This window comes from Spinacia oleracea, chromosome 4 (assembly GCF_020520425.1).
Source record: "Spinacia oleracea cultivar Varoflay chromosome 4, BTI_SOV_V1, whole genome shotgun sequence".
NCBI lineage: Eukaryota > Viridiplantae > Streptophyta > Magnoliopsida > Caryophyllales > Amaranthaceae > Spinacia > Spinacia oleracea.
The window spans coordinates 178,368,595-178,386,813 of record NC_079490.1 but is presented as its reverse complement, the minus strand read 5'-3'; the positions used below and the strand labels follow the sequence as shown (position 1 = coordinate 178,386,813).

The 18,219-nt window shown below is 33.5% G+C and overlaps 1 long non-coding RNA gene across 1 annotated transcript; it reads right to left on the bottom strand.

The window, feature by feature from the left end:
- Nucleotides 1-7,428: 7,428 nt before the first annotated feature.
- On the bottom strand, nt 7,429-8,803 carry LOC130459635 (uncharacterized). The gene is made up of 2 exons (XR_008919164.1): nt 8,650-8,803; nt 7,429-7,751 (listed from the first exon to the last, which is right to left on the bottom strand). It is a non-coding gene; the product is annotated as an uncharacterized lncRNA (long non-coding RNA).
- Nucleotides 8,804-18,219: the final 9,416 nt, after the last annotated feature.

The following is an 18,219-nucleotide window of genomic DNA, read 5'->3' as shown; positions in this document are numbered from 1 at the left end:
GAATAATTGATGAACAAATAAGGAAGGATTCTAAAAGGGACTAATAAAAAAAACATCTTAATACGAAAAGGGGACTAATAAACAAGAACGGATGGAGTAATTTTAATTATCAATAATTACATTAATCAATTTTAAAAAAAAAACTAATTTAGTTTTTATGCCACAAACTTATGATGTTTAAGCTCACACCATGATAGAGATTTATGGAGTTTAAGCTCACACCATGGTGTAGACTTATGTATTATAAGCTCCTGTTATGGTACGAGCTTAAAATTCATAAGTCTATACCATGGTGTGAGCTAAAAATTCATAATTCTCTTTTTTTTTCCTGGTAAATTAATTCAAATTTAACAACAAATCAAACCCTTAAATAACATAGACTTATGCATATTAAGCTCACACCATGGCGTAAACTTTATGAATTTTAAGCTCCTTCCATGGTACGAGCTTAAACTGCATAAGTCTATACCATGGTCGAAGCTAACTCATAAGTCTGTACCATGGTACAAGCTTAAAATTCACAAGTGTGTACCATGGTACAAGCTAAAAACCTCTTGTAAATTCACAGACTTATGCATATTAAGCTCACATCATGGGGTACACTTATGCATTTTAAGTTCATGTCATGGTACGAGCTTAAAATTCATAAGTTTATACCATGGTCGATGCTCAAAATTCATAAGTCCTCTAATTTTTTTTCCCGAGTAAATTAATTCAAATTCAAAAACAAATTAAACCCTTAAATAACATAGACTTATGCATATTAGCTCACAACATGGTGTAGACTCATTCCAATCTATTTATGCACATTTAAGGCTCATTGGGTCGTTATAGGTCATATTTAGGCTAAAATGACTTTTCGCTCTCAACTTTGAACTAAAGAACCTAAGACTCATTTTAAACTTATTACATGATTAGTGTGCTTAGTTTTAAGTTTCCAATACTTATTCCAATCTACTTATGCACATTTAAGGCTTGTTTGGTCGTTATACGGAGTAGGTCATATTCAGGATAAAATGAGACTTTTTCGCTCCCAAATTTGAACTAAAGAACCTAAGAACTCATTTTATACTTATTACACATTTAATATGCATAGTTTTAACTTTCTAAGACTCATTTCAAACTTAAAATAGATTGTTTCTTGTTTTTTAATATGTTTAGTTTTGACTTTCTAAGACATTGTCATTAGTTCCTTGAATGTTAGAATGTGATATTTAATTTGCATTAAATCTAATGCTTAATTGAAATTTTTGTTTTTGTGAAGGTCTATACTCCGAGGAATGTGCCTTATGCTAGTGAGGAAATTGATGTGGTTCGTGAGCAATGGGTTAAGTTTTTTACAAGCGAGTATTTATTATTAATGGCCTGAGCGCTTAATCGAGTTGGTTTAGATGTTACTCCCTTCGTATTTATTTAAGAGATACACTTGGTCGGGCACGGGTATCAAGAAAAAGAATTGATTGAACTAAAGTAATAAAACAAGTGGGGCTGGGTAGATATTTTAATAAGTAAAATAAGTGGGGACCATGTCATTTTAGGAGGTAGGGGGTGGAGTGTAGTTATAAAATTATTTGTTTAATAGGGTGGTGGGACATAGGATATATTAGGTAGATTATTTAATTAGATGGTGGGGTTGATAAGTTACTAAAAATGGCAAGTGTATCTCTTAAATAAATACAGCCAGAAAAGGCAAGTGTATCCCTTAAATAAATACGGAGGGAGTATAGAACAATAATTTATAGGAAAATTTGGTAATATTAATCCAACCTTTGGCCGATTTTCTTTTATTAAGTTCACCTACGACATATTTTTTAATAATCCCACCTTTACTACCCAACGACTTTTATTGGGCCTAACATGTAATAAACTTGTTGTAGACGGTAATATGTCTCTACGTGGAAGTACCCTCTCTCGATATATTCAGTCACTATCATCAATTCATCACCATCTCGTTGACTTTTTCACCGATTTTCGATCACTTAAGCCCAATAAAAGTTGTTGGGTAGTAAAGGTGGGATTATTATAAAATATGTCGTAGGTGGGATTAATAAAAGAAAATCGGCCAAAGGTTGGATTAATATTACCAAATTTTCCTAATTTATACTCCGTATTAAAATGTATGCGTACATTGAAATTGGAACATATATTTAAATGTAGTACATGCACTTTGGTTTTGGGATATATATATATATATATATATATATATATATATATATATATATATAGGACCAGGTTCTGGTGAGAACCTCTCTTAAAATGAGAACCTCCTTATAATGAGAACCTTTAATAGTCGTTGGATTAAAACAAAACGGACGATTGAGATCAAATCTCAAAATAATCCTAATCCCTGTGAAACAAAACACGTGTGTTTCTCTCTCCTCTTTCCGAAATTCATCTCACACTCTCTCTCTGCGAAATGCAATCTCCGTCTTCCCAACTTTCTACCCAATTTTAGCATAAATGGGAGATTATTGGTTTAGATTTATCAATTTCCACAACTCTAGTGTATATAATTGTATTAATTTCAGGCTGGATTTGGGAATTCTTCAAGGTTTTGGTACGAATTCAACTGCAATTGTAACTTATGATGAAATCGAAGTAAAATCTGCATATTAAGGTAATTTTTTCGAAATTGACTTTGTTTTTATTGCGATTTAGTTACAAATTCATTGCGGTTTCAATTAGAGTATTATTCTGTGTTTATTTATTTATTTCATTGTGATTTTTTGTTCAAATTCTTAGCACAACGTCGCTCTTCAAATTTCTGGAGAATTCCCCCCAAATTAGTTGTGATTTATGTTCTAGGCGTTTTAGGTTAAAAATTATACTAGCAATTCATTCATGAATAATGTTCTTGTTTCACCTGTCTGCTGTGATTTTGGGACCAACATCAGAAAGTGTTGCTAATTTAGTTCAATTCTCATTGTTAATTTTATTTGAGCTTAATTAGATGAGATAAATGTTGCTTAAACTGTCCAAAAGTAAACTAGATCTCTATAAATGTAAATTAAACCTCTCTAAAAGTTGATAAATGGAAGAAGGTGGATGTAATCTGGTTTTCGGGTCTGAAAATCAATGTGTAGTGTTTGTAGGCTGGGAGTTGTGTTTTTTTTTTCTTTTCTGGTTTGAGTTTGGAGTACAGATTTTGTCAGCTTGGTGTGTAGGTGCTTAGAAGCTGGCCAACAACAGTTATGACTGTAGTTTTATAAGTGTCAGTGGCTTAGAACAAAAACATTAGAATTGGGTTCAGAGTTGTTGGCAGGCTCAGCTAAGTGATGGTATGTGTCATCCATGTTACTGTCATAAATCTTTTCCAATCGTCTTTTAGGGGAAAAAATTGATCTAGTTCAAGGATAGTGTGTAAAAAACCAATGACTTAGATATGTAACAACTATATGAGACTAATGTAACCTGTTGGTGCCCTTTAATTAAGAGTCGATCATAACTCATACTTATTTCCTCTCATGATGTAAGATCGAGGCTGTACAGGGCCATAAATTTGGTGTTGATTTGGTGTTCGTACAGTTTTTTTCTCTCCAATTTTAAAAAGTAGATAAATATTTGGTAAAAGTAAATAAGTTAGACGTAGAAGTAAATTACAAATGATAAGGTTCTGCGGGAATTGTTAAGTTCTTTGCAGTGTTTTTCTACTAAAGTTTGGGGAATCTTGTCTGCGGGTTTGAGTCTGGCAGTGGTTGTAAACACCTAATCCTCACATTTCTCTTGTGTTTTACATGGAATTTACTATTCGATCAAGTGGATAGTTGTCTTCCTGGTTATTACTGTTGCCTTCGACACATGCACTAGGAATGGTTGCTCCAAAATTTGTTGTTGCAGGGAATATATTTATTGGCAGGGCGTGTTCTACAATTACTTAGGTCCGATTGGTCATACTGTGATAGGGTGGGGTGGGTGGGAAAACTGCCTTGCCTAGAGCCTGAGATAATTTTGTTATGGCCTCTTGCAAACCAGTTGTTGGCCTTAATCTGCTTTTGCAGTTCTTCTGTTTAAAATATTGGAGGAATTAGAAATTTTAGTTTTTCCTAATTTTCTATTAAGGCTAGGCCATTATACTTTGAGTTGGAAAAATAATTCTGAAAGTAAACTAAATCTCACTTAAAGTAAACGAAATCTCTCTAAAAGTAGACTAAATAATTGAGAAACAAATTAATGACAAGTAGAAGGATGATAAGTACAACTGGTTTTATGAAGTGTGGATGCGTGTTTGATATCTGAATGTAGTTTAGGTGCCTGCTTTGATACTTGCTGCTAGTCAATCATGTCTTTGCGGTTTTGTTGCTGCTTCTGTAGATTGTAACTTTATAGAGGCTTGCTCGAGATCCTGCTTCGCAGTTAGTTGAGAGTGATGCAGGCTCAAATGATGTTATTGTATGCATTGTTGCTGCATTTCAGTTGTTGTATTGTTAGGCCTGACTGCAGGGTTCAGGTGTTAAAAGTAGATAACGAATTCATAAAAGTAAATAGAATTGATTAAAAAGTAAATGAGAAAAATGACAGATTCTGAGTAGGATCTTACTCTCCTTGGGAGTTGGTGCTGCTTAGAAATGATCATGAGATGTAAGGGAAATAAAGTGACTTTGATGTTTTAGCTAAAAGTTTCTTCACACTATGCTTATCGTGTTGGTTTATTCATGGAAATATGGAGTAGCAGAAGGTGCTAACGAATGCAAATGCAAGGAAGACCTATCATTTATCTCAATTATATTCTCCTTAAACCTATTAGCTCAAATGGTAGAGCACTATGCATATGCATAGAGGATGTAGGTTCGATTCCTACATAGGTTGTCTCTAAAAGGCGAAATGAAAGAAGATTTTCTTCACCCTATTTGTATTTAATCCTTCAATTTAATCTTCAAGTACAAAAATGCCTTGCAACAACATAGTGTAACCAAGAAAAGTAAATCAAACCATAGACTTTGCACAGACTCTAGAGCTTACTCAGTTTTCTTACTGCTAGTTACTCTCCTATTGTCTTCATGAGGCTAATAATAATTCAAAATATTTCTAAAGTACATGCAAAGAAGTAAATAGTGTAAACTCAAAAGTAAATCATAATAATACAAAAGTAAATAAACTAAACTTAAAAGTAAATTTGAAAAAACTCAAAAGTAAAATATTACCAACTCTATAAACATGATATCTTATCTATATTATCATAAAATAACATCATTGGGGACATGACATGACCGCTTAGTTTGAAGTTTGGTTTCAAGGATAGTATATAAGGTCAAAGTAAAGATTTTTCGATTAAAAGTAAATAAAATAATACAAAAAGTAAAGACGAACCTACGTGGGATTCGAACCCACATATTTTGTGCATTTGCACAATGCTCTACCAATTGAGCTAGTAGGCTAGTTAAATAAACGGATTTTTCATGAAATACCCCTCAATTTTCACGAAATTCACCAAATGCCCCTCAACTTTCAGAAATTCACCAAATGCCCCTCACCTTTACTATAATACCCAAACTACCCTTACACTTAACGGACGTTAAGTCGCCGTTAGCTGCTTTTTACTCTTTTGCCCTTATTTTTCTTTTGCGCCTCACCCAACCACTTCCTTCTTTACGGTTAAAAAAAAACGCGACTATCAAAATTCTTCTCTCTCTCTCCCCTGTTCTTCAACATTCAACCGCAATTACTGCTTCATCAATCACTCAAAAACCTTCAAAATTTTGGTGCACCCTGATTCTCTGAGTGCAAAAGCGACGTGGCTACGAAACTTTGCCAAATTTCTCATTCTCATCCCCAAATTCACCGCCAACCTTCGAATCTCGGAACCCTAATTTTATTTGTTCACTTCTGTAATTGTTCTTCTAGAACTCGAAACATTTCAGTGTTCAATTTATTCGGGAAAATTGAGGTAAATTTCATTTATAAATGCTCAATCATTTTCGTTCAGTTTTTGCATCATAGTTATTTCACTTTTGTTGTAAATTTTCTGGAATTTAAATAATTATCTAAGTTCATGGAGTTTGATGGTGTGGTATCTAGTTAGTCCGCTAATTTGACTTGATTTTTAGGCACTTTTTATGTTTTGCGCGTTGAATTTTAGGTGTTGTTGAATTGAATTGGTTTATGCAATTTGAGGGGTAAATTTTGGTTCCGAAGCTCTAATTTTGCAATTTCAGGAGTAATTAAGGCTTTTAGAAATCAAATTGGTGCATGAATTTGATTCATTTATGATCAATTAAAACGATAACTCGATTCACTTAATGTATGAGCTGATTAATTTTTTTGAGCTAAATTTGATCTATCAAGAAGAGCATTGCTTTTTAGTTCAATATTCCTTCTTGTGATGTGGATAGCAAGTTGACTTGGTTAACAAATTTTGGGTTTGAAACTGGATCAAAACCTTAATAATAATATTTTAAAATGTTGACTTTATTGATTGTTATGACATCCATTACTCAAGTTCAGGAGGAAAGCTTATCAACTTGTTCTTGATTCTTACCAGGGTTGGAGATCGAAAATTTAGGTTCAGTACGTGTCAATGGAAAGTCTGACTTAAATGTTCCGTTATTGGAAGCTCCTATAGTGTGACAGTGTTAACAAAATGACAGAATTATTGTGCTAAATGATAGTTTGTATTTTTAATTTGAGCATGGCTTTATTTGGAAGACTTCGAACTAAATTAATGAAGACCTTTGTTGCTGTGCATACTTGGTTTTGTTCATTATTTTCGTAATTATTTGTTGAGAGTAAGCCCGGTTACTTTGTTTTATAATCATAATATTTGTTGGTGATTTATTTGTTGGTGCTGCTTCTGCTTGCTCCTATAGTTCTCTGGCTTCTGTTGTGGTGTATGATGGCTGCAGGTTCTGTTGTTGCAGTCTGATTTGCAGACTTCTGTTGTGTGTAGTCTGGTTGCTTTGTGCAATTTTTGTGTTTTTCTGCTTCTGTGGTGCTCTTGCAGGATGCAAGCTTGCTCATTTGTTGTGTTTTTCTACTTATGTGATGCTCTTGTAGGATGCAAGCTTGCTGGTTAAGTTTGCTTCTTTCATGCTTGCTGTTGTAGTGATGGTTGCAGATTTGCAGGATGTTAATTGTAGTTTCTGCTTCTTGTTGAGTCCTTGTGTTGTAGTTGTAATAAGCACATACACCGTACCAGGTCGATCCCAAAATCCAGCCGTTGGGCTTTAAGAAGGTAATTTTTACATTGGGGCATTTGGTGAATTATATTTTAATATAGGAGTATTTGGTGAAATAAGTTACATTATAGGGGTATTTGGTGAATTAGAAAGTAAGGCTAACGGCAAACTAACAGCGCGTCATTAGTAAGGGTAGTTTGAGTATTATAGTAAAGGTGAGGGGCATTTGGTGAATTTCTGAAAGTTGAGGGGCATTTGGTGAATTTCGTGAAAATTGAGGGGTATTTCATGAAAAATCCGTTAAATAAAAGTAAAGTAAAAACCAAATAAAGTAAATTAAAATAAGTCAAAAGTAAAGGCTTCGATTTTTTGATACGGAGAGAAGCATAGAGCCATAGTGGCGATTCGCGAGCAACAAGAAGTTGCCTCAAATTAGTACAAGGCGAATTCAGCACTTGTAGCACTTACCCAAGTAACCGGACCTTCACAAAATCCAACTCTACTGCCACTTACGTATTCGAGACCACATAATTGAATCACAAGCTAAGATTCAAAAGTCCAATTGAATTCCTTTCAGAATGCCGAATCCCATCACTGCTCTTGGATTAAAAAGCTTATGTTCAAACATTTTCAACCATTCTGCAACATAAAGAGAACAAAGCCTAGATAAGCTAGACTTCAGCATTACTATTCACTATAATGATAGTAAAACTCACATCTTACAACCTGGGTTTAATGTAAAACTATTTCCATGTGCCAAAGCCTGCAAGACATTTTTTCAGAAGAAATCATTTTGCACTAACCAATAACACAAGTAGAGGAACTTAAAACAATAAACAACCCCACAGGATAACACAATCCGTTGGATCAACAATTAAGTGATGTATCAACACTATTGAGTTTTAAATGAGGCTGGAAGATAAAGAGAAAATCATCTCCATTCACAATCTCCTTTCCTCTAAAAATGATATTTTGTTAGTACTAAAACAGTCAAGCCTTATCCCAAATTTCAAACAGACATTGTTAGTACTCAAAATACAAACTGCATAGAATCAAACCAGGAAAATAAAGAACCAGGAGCAAAACTACTTGAGTTTATATTATTTTGAGAATTTAAATCTAGAAATAGCAACTAGCAAGAGTCACCAATGTAACCAAACTCAGCACCTGTATACCGATTCATGAAAGAAAAAGAAAAAAAACAAAAATTCAATGAAATCAACTCAGCTCGAGTAAATTTGTCCAATTCGAGAAAATCTAATGCAGAACCCTCATTCAAGAAAATAAGAATGAAATCCAAGTAAAACGCACATAAAACCCAATTAAAGTAAATCAACAATTAGAATCAGAATCTAATCACCTACGAGAACACAATTACGAGAACCACGAAGATTGAATCTCCAAAATTGCAAATCAAGGAAATCAAAAGCAAATCCCTAATTCTAGTAAAATCAGAACGAAAATTCAAATGGAAAAAAGTTCAATTTAAAAACTAATTAAAGCAAATGAACAAAAACGTAGAATCAAATTCACTTACACGAACCAAATTTGCGAGAACGAGAACCGAATATCAACGAGCAAGAGCAGATGAACTCCAGGAAGGAAAGCGCAAGAGATGAGAAAAGAGGAGAGAGAAAGTCCAGAAAGAGAAACGCGGGAGGAGAGAGAAACTCTCAGGAAATTCTCATCTTAAGGGGTGGTTCTCACCGAATCCCGATTATATATATATATATATATATATATATACATATATATATATATATATATATATATATATACTAGTTATTGTTTTTATATTTATTCTACAGGTTGCAATATTCTATTATTGTTGTTGACAGGTTCCTATATTTGGTGCAAGACACTCTAAGCAGGGGCGGTGCTAGTAAGGGTTCAGTGGGTTCAACTGAACCCTTACTAGCTAAACAAAAAATCTGGCAGATTTTACAAAAAAAAAGACCAAGTAATAGTAAACGCAGTTAATGACATAAACAAAAGAGGTGTTGTAGTGGTTTTTAATTTTACTAACCAAACCAAAGGTCAGGGGATCGAATCCCTTTCCTCTTTTTTTCGGCTTTCCCTCCTCTCTTTTTTATTTGGTTTTCTAAAACAGTATATATTTTTTATAAAGTTGCTTTTAAAATAAGAAAATTTGCTAAATGCAACTATAGCATCTTTTCTTCCCATTTTTTTGCGTTCTAATTGTATTTTAGACTATAAATTGTGTTGTTAAAATTTAAATGTATTTTATGTACGGTATCAAAAATATTGTTCAATATTTTATATAAAAAGATGGCTTGAGTTTGAATTTCGAACCCATAATACGAATTTTCTGGCACCGCCACTGACTCTAAGTATAGATAAATAAAACTAAAATTTTCCCACAAAAGGACGGCTCTGTGCAGGGGACATATATTTGTTTGCTGCAACAAGTATGGGAAAATAGGCAAAAATGAAGACTTGTTGCATGGGACATATTGTTGTACGCTACAACAGGGTAGGTCTCTTCCAGCGTACAAATTGTTGTTCGCTGCAACAAACCTACCATGTTGCAGCAAACAACAATATGTCCCCTGTAACAAGTTTTCATTTTAGCCTATTTTCACATACTTGTTACAACGTAAATGTATATGTTCCCTGTAGCAAAGCACTTTTTGCAGCGAACATTATACGCTGTAACAAGTGCAGACTTGTTACAACCCCCATTTGCAGCATACGATGTACGCTGTAACAAGGGTCTAAAAGCCCCCTATAATAAGGGTTTTTTCTACTAGTGTTAAAAGAATACTCACAAAGCTAAGATTATTTTAGATTAATTCGTTGTTAGGATTTAAATTAGAATACTCTCAATAGTTAGAATTATTAATGTTAATTTTTCTTAAAATAAATATAGGTAACCAACACCATTACCACGTCTCACTCTCCTCTCAAAAAGTTCGTGCATACACACAATGTGTAGTTTAAACAAACGGTTTTCTCGTTCCCACTGTCCACATGGGCACATACTCCGTATAACATACCTCGCCCTACAATGCAGGTATAATTGGTAAAAATAGGTAAACTAATGGAGAGCTGGAAAATGTGTTGTGTCTTGTTCGTATTTGATAAGTGTCGATTTCGTATTGTGCTAAAACTTATAAAATTGTGTACTCTGTAAAATGTAAGACAATTGCATACTTTTTCTTCTTTTGTTTTCAAATTTAAAGATGGGTGATGATAAAGGTCGTAACTTGCGACAAGTTTTAATTGTCGCAATCCTACGTGTCGTATTGTTAGTGGTGCCACATGGGAGCCACATAGGTCATGAGTCAGCAAAATATTTTTACTATCAATGCTAAATTTTTACTATGAAAATATGTAATTAAGGTAGTCGATACAAAGAAGGAAATAAATATTTAATATATGTATAGTAAATATATATTTCCAATTTTTTTTGTAAATTTAAATTAAAACACAAAATTATAATCTTATTATATATTTTGCGTAATTAAAAAAATACACAATTTATTATCTAATAATATAATTTAATTTAAGAAATTAGTAATCTAATATACATATATAAAGGAGGCATATTTGCTGAAATATTAGAGCGCCACGTAGGATTAATAATGCTTTTGGCCAATGAAAAATAAGAATTCTAATTTATTTTTGAATTAAAAATATTCAAGTGCCACGTAGATAATTAAATGACACGTGGATATATTTAATTAGATGACACGTTGATAATTAGATAATTAGATGACACATAGATAATTAAATAATTAGATGACATGTGGATATATTTAAATGCAAACAAAAAAAAACTTAGATCTAACCTAAAGTTTATCATTGATACATGCACATGATATAATGAATTTTATCAAATAATTGAAAACTACGTGAAAACTACTCCTATTAGATAAATTAATGTAGAATGCAAATTGAGGTACTCCTACGGAGTATTAGATAAATTAATGTACGTAGAATGCAAATTGCAAACATGAATTGGAATTAAGGTAAAATCGAGCTACGTGTAAGCTTTTTTGATTGAGTTAGATAAAGCCAATCCTAATATGTAGAATGCAAATTGCAAACATGAATTGGAATTAAGGTAAAATTAATTTTACCAACCGTAGTTCGGACCGCAAATCCTATTATGAATTAAGGTAAAATTAATTTTACCAACCGTAGTTCCGACCGCCAATCGGTTTTGTTTAGGATTGCTCGAATCATAACTCTATTTATAATGTAACAAGCAGTATTGACTGCTTCAGCCCAGAAGTTCCTAGGCAAGGAACTGGCTATTAGCATGGTTCTTGCCATGTCCTCTAGGGTTCTATTTTTCCTCTCAACAACTCCATTTTGTTGTGGAGTTCTGGGAGCTGAGAAATTGTGGTCCATACCTTGTTCCTTGCAGTATTCATCGAATTTGTAGTTTTCAAATTCTGTTCCATGATCTGATCTTATATGGATCAGTTGGTGACCTGTGGTTTTCTGGATTTTCTTTGAAAATGTAACAAACTCATCAAACGTTTCATCCTTGCTTGTTAGAAATATGACCCAAGTAAAGCGAGAGTAATCATCAACAATAACTAATACATATTTTTTCCCACTTCTGCTTTGAATTCTCATTGGTCCACATAAGTCCATATGGATGAGTTCCAATGGTTTTGTGGTGCTTACCAATTTCTTAGATTTAAAGGAACTTCGGACATGCTTGCCTTTTGCACATGCATCACACACTTTATCAGTTAGGAACTTGATTGAGGGGAGTCCTCGAACCAGTTCCTTTGATCTTAGTTTGTCAAGCAGCGAGAAACTAGCATGTCCAAACCTCCTGTGCCATAGTAGGGAATTTTCTTCAAGGGCACTGAGGCAGGTTAGATTGTTCCTGGGAACTGTATTGAGATCCAAAGAATATGTGTTCCCTTTACGAGTTCCTTCCAAAATAACCTTCCCAGTGTTATTGTTTATGATTTGACAGTTTTCAGAAGTAAAACTTACAGAGTTTCCTTTGTCACAGAATTGAGAGATGCTTAGTAGACTGTGCATCAAACCCTCGACTAAAAATACATTTTCAATGGCGTAGGAACTTGACCTTCCAACTTTTCCAATTCCAATAATTTCTCCTTTCATGTTGTCTCCAAAGGTCACAGTTCCTCCATTGTAGGCTTCTAGTGAGAGGAATTTAGATTTGTCTCCTGTCATGTGTTTGGAACACCCGCTGTCGAGATACCACGAGCTGTTCCCCTTCACTAGAATCTGTAAAGAGATCAAAGGTTAGTTACAGGAACTCGGGTTTCCTCGAGTTCCTTTTCAACTATAACTTCAGACTTCTTAACCCATTTTTGTTTTACATAATTTATGTTTCTTTGATCCTGTTCCTTCATCTTGGAACACTCAGTACTTATGTGACTTCCACTTCCACATGAGAAGCAGACTTTTACACTAGGAAGATCCACATACTTCTTCTTATGACTATTTTTATGGTTAAAGCCCAATCCTTCTGTTCTCTTAGATTGAGCATTCTCAATCCATTTGGGAGGAACTTTAGGTGGTTGTCTCTGTGCCCTGGCCATGGATAGTTCCCTTTCCAGTTTCTCTTTTTGTTCCTTTGTGGTGATCAGATCTTTGTTTAAATTTTCTAAGTCGATGTTAAAAATTCCCATGTTGATTTCCAAGGATTTTGTAGGATCTAAACTTAAATTAAACATCTTATATTGACTGAGTTGAACTTGTAGAAGGATGTTTTCATTTCTAATTTTTTCGAATGACTCATTAATAGAGGTATTTCTATCTAGTAATTCAAAGAACCTGCCTTGGACATCAGATCTAATATTGTTCAGATAATTTATGTGGTCTTTACTGAGTTCCAAGGCTCTATCACTTTGTGCTTTTAATATACTTAGCTTTTTGTAATCATCTAGAGTTTCTAGCAACAGTTCAATTAGTTTTGACTTTGAGAGACACTGAAGAGTGGAGGAACTTACTTCTTCTGATGGAACTTGATCAGTTCCTTCTGTTCTAGCCATAAGGCAGAGATTTGCAGTTTCTTCATTTGGTTGTTCCTCATCGTCTTCTGAGTCTGTTGCTTCGCCCCATGCAGCTATCATGGCCTTCTTGAAGTTTGGTCTGTTGAAGGTAGACTTGTTAAAGCGATCTTTGACCTGTTCCTTCCCTTTTCCTCTAGTCTTGTCGTTCTCCCACAGAGGGCATTCACGAATTTGATGATCAGTTTCTCCACATTTGAAGCAACCTTGCTCAGTTTTGGAACTAGTGATTTTCTTGGCAAAGTTCCTTCCTTTCTGGTTTCCTGGTTTGAAGTTCCTATAGAGCTTTCTCATTCTTCTGACCAGCATGGCAGCCTCTTCTTCATCTGGTTCAGATTCATCGAGTTCCTCAGCCTTTAGAGCAAGTCCTCGACTTCTTGAGCTCTCGGGAACAGCAGCTCCAAGATGCAGTTCGTGTGTCATCAAGGAACCAGCAAGTTGTTCAATGTTGAACTTGGTGAAGTCCTTGGTCTCAAACAGTGCAGTGACCTTTGTTCTCCAGCGATCATCTTGTGGCATGCTTCTTAGTATTTTTCTTACCTGTTCATCTGTGGGAATGATTCTACCAAGAGAAACTAATTCATTGGTTATGTTAGTAAATCTAGTGAACATTTCTTGAATAGTTTCTTTTGGAAGCATCTCAAATCTTTCATATTTAGACATCAAAAGGTCAATTTTGGAACGCTTAACTTCATTAGTTCCTTCGTGGGTTACTTGAAGTAGTTCCCAAATCTGTTTTGCGTTCTTGCACCCCATGACTCTGTTGTGTTCATGAGGTCCAAGCCCGCAATGCAAGATTTTGACAGCCATGGCATTCATCTCATATTTATCAAAGTCTTCTTTAGAAAATTCAGACATTGGTTTAGGAACTACCTCGTTTTCAGCATTGGTCTTTGTTACCTCGAAGTCTCCAACTTCAATTACACGCCAAACTTGGTAATTTTCAGCTTTGATGAATATCTCCATTCTATTCTTCCAGTATGAGTAGAACTTGCCATTGAACATAGGTGGCCTTTGTGTCGAGTAACCTTCTTCCAGTTTCTCTTGTGAGTTCATACTTTCAGGAACTTGACTCAAACAGGGTTTCCTGTGTTTTAGTGAGTACTGGCTCTGATACCAACTGTTATTCCAGTAGGAACACGCACAAGAGGGGGGGGTGAATTGTAATTAGAACTTTGATAAAGTTTCTTGCGGAACTTAAGAAACAATCAAGAAACTGAGAATAGAGAAGACAATAACAACAATTGTGAAAACTTCTTGATACTAATCAAGAAGAGAATTCTTTTATTATGGTAATGCCTCGATTACAATAATCTCTCCAACACAAGTTCCTCTCAAACTCGTGTTCCTCACAGTAATCTACTTCGATTACAACTCCTTAACTTCTCTCTCTCAGACTTAAACTCTAAGTCTAAACAGGATAACTCTATCCTTACTAATACAAAATATAATTCGTGTTTGGATAACTCTAGATATTAATAATGCTTTTGTGTGGATATAAGGAACTTAGGAACTTTGAATTAACTAGGACACAAACTGTTTTAGAAAATCTTAGACAAAACGTTTTTAGGAAAGCAAGAACTCTCAGAATGTTTGTGTACTTTAAACCAAAAACGATTTCCCTTTTATAGTGTTTATCCTTAGGGTTAGTTCCCTTCAAAACCTCAACTGCTAACTGCCAACACTTTGGTCTCCACGTCCCTTGACTTGAGGAACAAGGGGAAGACCACTTCCCACGTTCAGCCATAAAGCAGTTAGTGATTTGACTCAATCAAACCCTAAAATATTTCTCTAAAACAGATTTTATTTATCTACAAAAACTTAGGAGAATTTTTAGGAAAATAAGTTTTGTTTAAATAAAATAAAACGTAAATCTATTTTATATTAAATATGCAAAACTTGTTTTTATTTATGAAAATGTTTTCCATAAAAATCGCTTCCAATAAAATAAATGACCTAATTAAATCATAAGTTCCTTGGGTACTCTATATACCATTAGCATAATTAATATTTACATAAAATTCTAAGTACAGTGGACTACCTAGACTTTATGTCTTCCCTTTGTCTGGAACTTGCAACTCAGAAGCTTCAGACGTTCCAGTCAAGGAACATTGATGAGTTCCTCTCTAGCTAACACAGGAACTCTTGGCTATGAGTCTGTAATAGTTCTTGTGGATATTCGGAACTCTTGATATGTAACTGTGTTGCTCCTCTTGTGACTTCAAACTGGAACAGATACAACTTCCAGCTCTGAAACTCCATTGACTGTTCCAAGTGTACCTCAGGAACTTCACCAGTTTATTCAAGTTCCTATCCTAATAGAAACTTGGGCATATGCCTGTTCAAAGTCATTTAGCAACCATAATCAGGAAGTTTGCAATATGTGTGTGTCATCAACCAAAACTTAGGAACAACAGTAACTATATAAATAATATAGTAACTATTGAAGAAAATAAACATATGGTAACAAATCATGATAAAATAAACATAGTACCTATTTCAAACATATAATAACTAATATAGTAACTATTGTACACATATAGTAACCATTATAATCACACAACAACTAGCTTAACATATAGTGACTATTATTATAATATAGTAACTATTGTACAAATATAGTAACCATTATAATCATATAGTCACTATCTAAGAAGCAGACAAAAATACACTCGAAATAACATAGTACATAATGTAATCGTATAGTAACTATTATTTATCAAAAAGTCACTATAAACTGTTCTTAACATAGTAACTATCTTAAACACATAATTATTGTTTTAAATTTATGATAACTTTCTAAAAAATATAGTAACTATTTTAAACACATAGTTACTATTTTAAAGTTATAGTAAATTTTTAAAAAATATAGTTACTCTAAAAACTACTACTAACATAAACACAACGAATATTCCAATGACTATTAAAAACATTATTTCGCAACATAAATTAAGGGTAACTATATCATTTTATATACTAACTATATGAAACACTAACCCTAATTTCACCCAAACAACAAACACTATTTCTACCTCTTGTGCTTTGCTGCATCAATTCTTAAAGTTCACAGCCTTTGTCTCTTTTTTCTAAATTTAAGGCATTATTTCTTCTTATACAAATGATATTGTAAAGTATTTTTGGAGATTCGTCACTAGATAGTGCAACTTTAGGACCTGGAATAACATGTGATTGATACTTTGTATTCTTTTCTTATACAAATATCAAATATATAGTAACTATATAAACCATATAGTAACTATTATTAAAATATAGTAACTATTGAACACATATAGTAACCATTATAATCATATAGTAACTATCTAAGAATCGGACAAATACATACTCTAAATAACATAGTACATAATGTAATCGTATAGTAACTATTATTTATCAAAAAGTCACTATAAACTGTTCATAACATAATAACTATCTTAAACACATAGTTACTGTTTTAAACTTATAATAACTTTCTAAAAAATATAGTGACTATTTTAAACACATAGTTACTGTTTTAAAGTTATAATAACTTTTTTAAAAAATATAGTTACTCTGAAAACTACTACTAACATAAACAAAACGAACATTCTAGTGACTATTAAAAACACTATTTCGCAACATAAATTAAAGGTGACTATATCATTTATATACTAACTATGTGAAACACTAACCCTAATTTCAACAAAACAACAAACATTTCGAATCACTCAACAAAATAATAACTATTGTAGACATATAATAACTGTTGTGCGCATATAGTAACCATTAAAATAATATAGTAACTATTGTACACATATAGTAACCATTAAAATTACATAGTACCTCTTTAAACCATATAGTTACTGTATTACTCATATAATTACTATTTAAAATCGTGAAGCCACTGATCGAATTCGCGAAGTGAAAACGATACTTCGGTAAAACACAAACATTAATTTCTTCAAAACAACAAATATTTTCAATTTTAAGTAAAAATAGACTTAAAATTCTATAAAAAACAACAAACCGAGATGTGATCTCTAAAAATTCTTGCGAAGATTTGTAGGCGAGCGCAAATTCTTCGATTCGATTTCGGCAACGACGAACCTCCTTCTTGATCTACTACTTCCTCCAATTTTTCCTCATCTAATAGATCCAATCATAAGAACTATAAGATAATTACGAAGAAAATCGAACAAAACCTAGAAATTCGGGCTAAATTTTGAAAAGCATAGAGAGAAAATGAAGAGAGAGAAAATGAAAGAGAATGAACAGATTGTAGATCTGAAATTTTGAAAAATAAAAAAGTTTAAAATGTATATAAAGTGGGCTAGACACAAATCGCATTAAAACTCTTCAAAACACATAGTTACTCTTTAAAACACATAGTTACTGTAATACGCATATAGTTACTATTTAAAATTACAAAATAACTGTCACGTGACAGTTACATAGGTTACCCATACAAATTACTCCGTTGCCCTGGTCCACGCTAAGTTAGCATGGACCAGGTTTATATTAGTGTAAATATAAGAAAATATATGTGTCACATATACGCAAGATCGAATACTAGATCTCTTTGTTAAAAGCTAAACTTTCTACCATTTTAAATTTTTCATCAACTACAAATTATGTTATTGTAGACACCTAATTTGTGTCTCCCTAATGGGATGATGACGATACTATTATCATTGCTAGGTGGTTGGTGCAACTCCGTGCGGAAGTCCCAATTGCTAAAATGTATTCCAAAATCCAAAGTCCAATCCCCGATCCCGTTCTCATCACGGAACTCGGTATAAAATTCAATTTTCAAAAATCAATTTCAAAATCCAAACACAATCTCACCCAATGGACCTATCCATTGGTTTACAAGGCCTTTCCAGTCAAAATGACACTAAGCAATCCAAATTCGGGCACCGACCCACAAAACCGAGCATGCAGGGCCCCGTCCCGTAAAACCGAGTTCAAACACAAAATCTGAGATTCAAAAACGACTTGTTTTTAGACCCAAATCAAGCCTTAACTTCCAAACAAACACTACGTGCCAAATTCGTACAAATAGTGCGAAGGTACAACAATACAAAACAAGCCAAGGACGGTGTCAT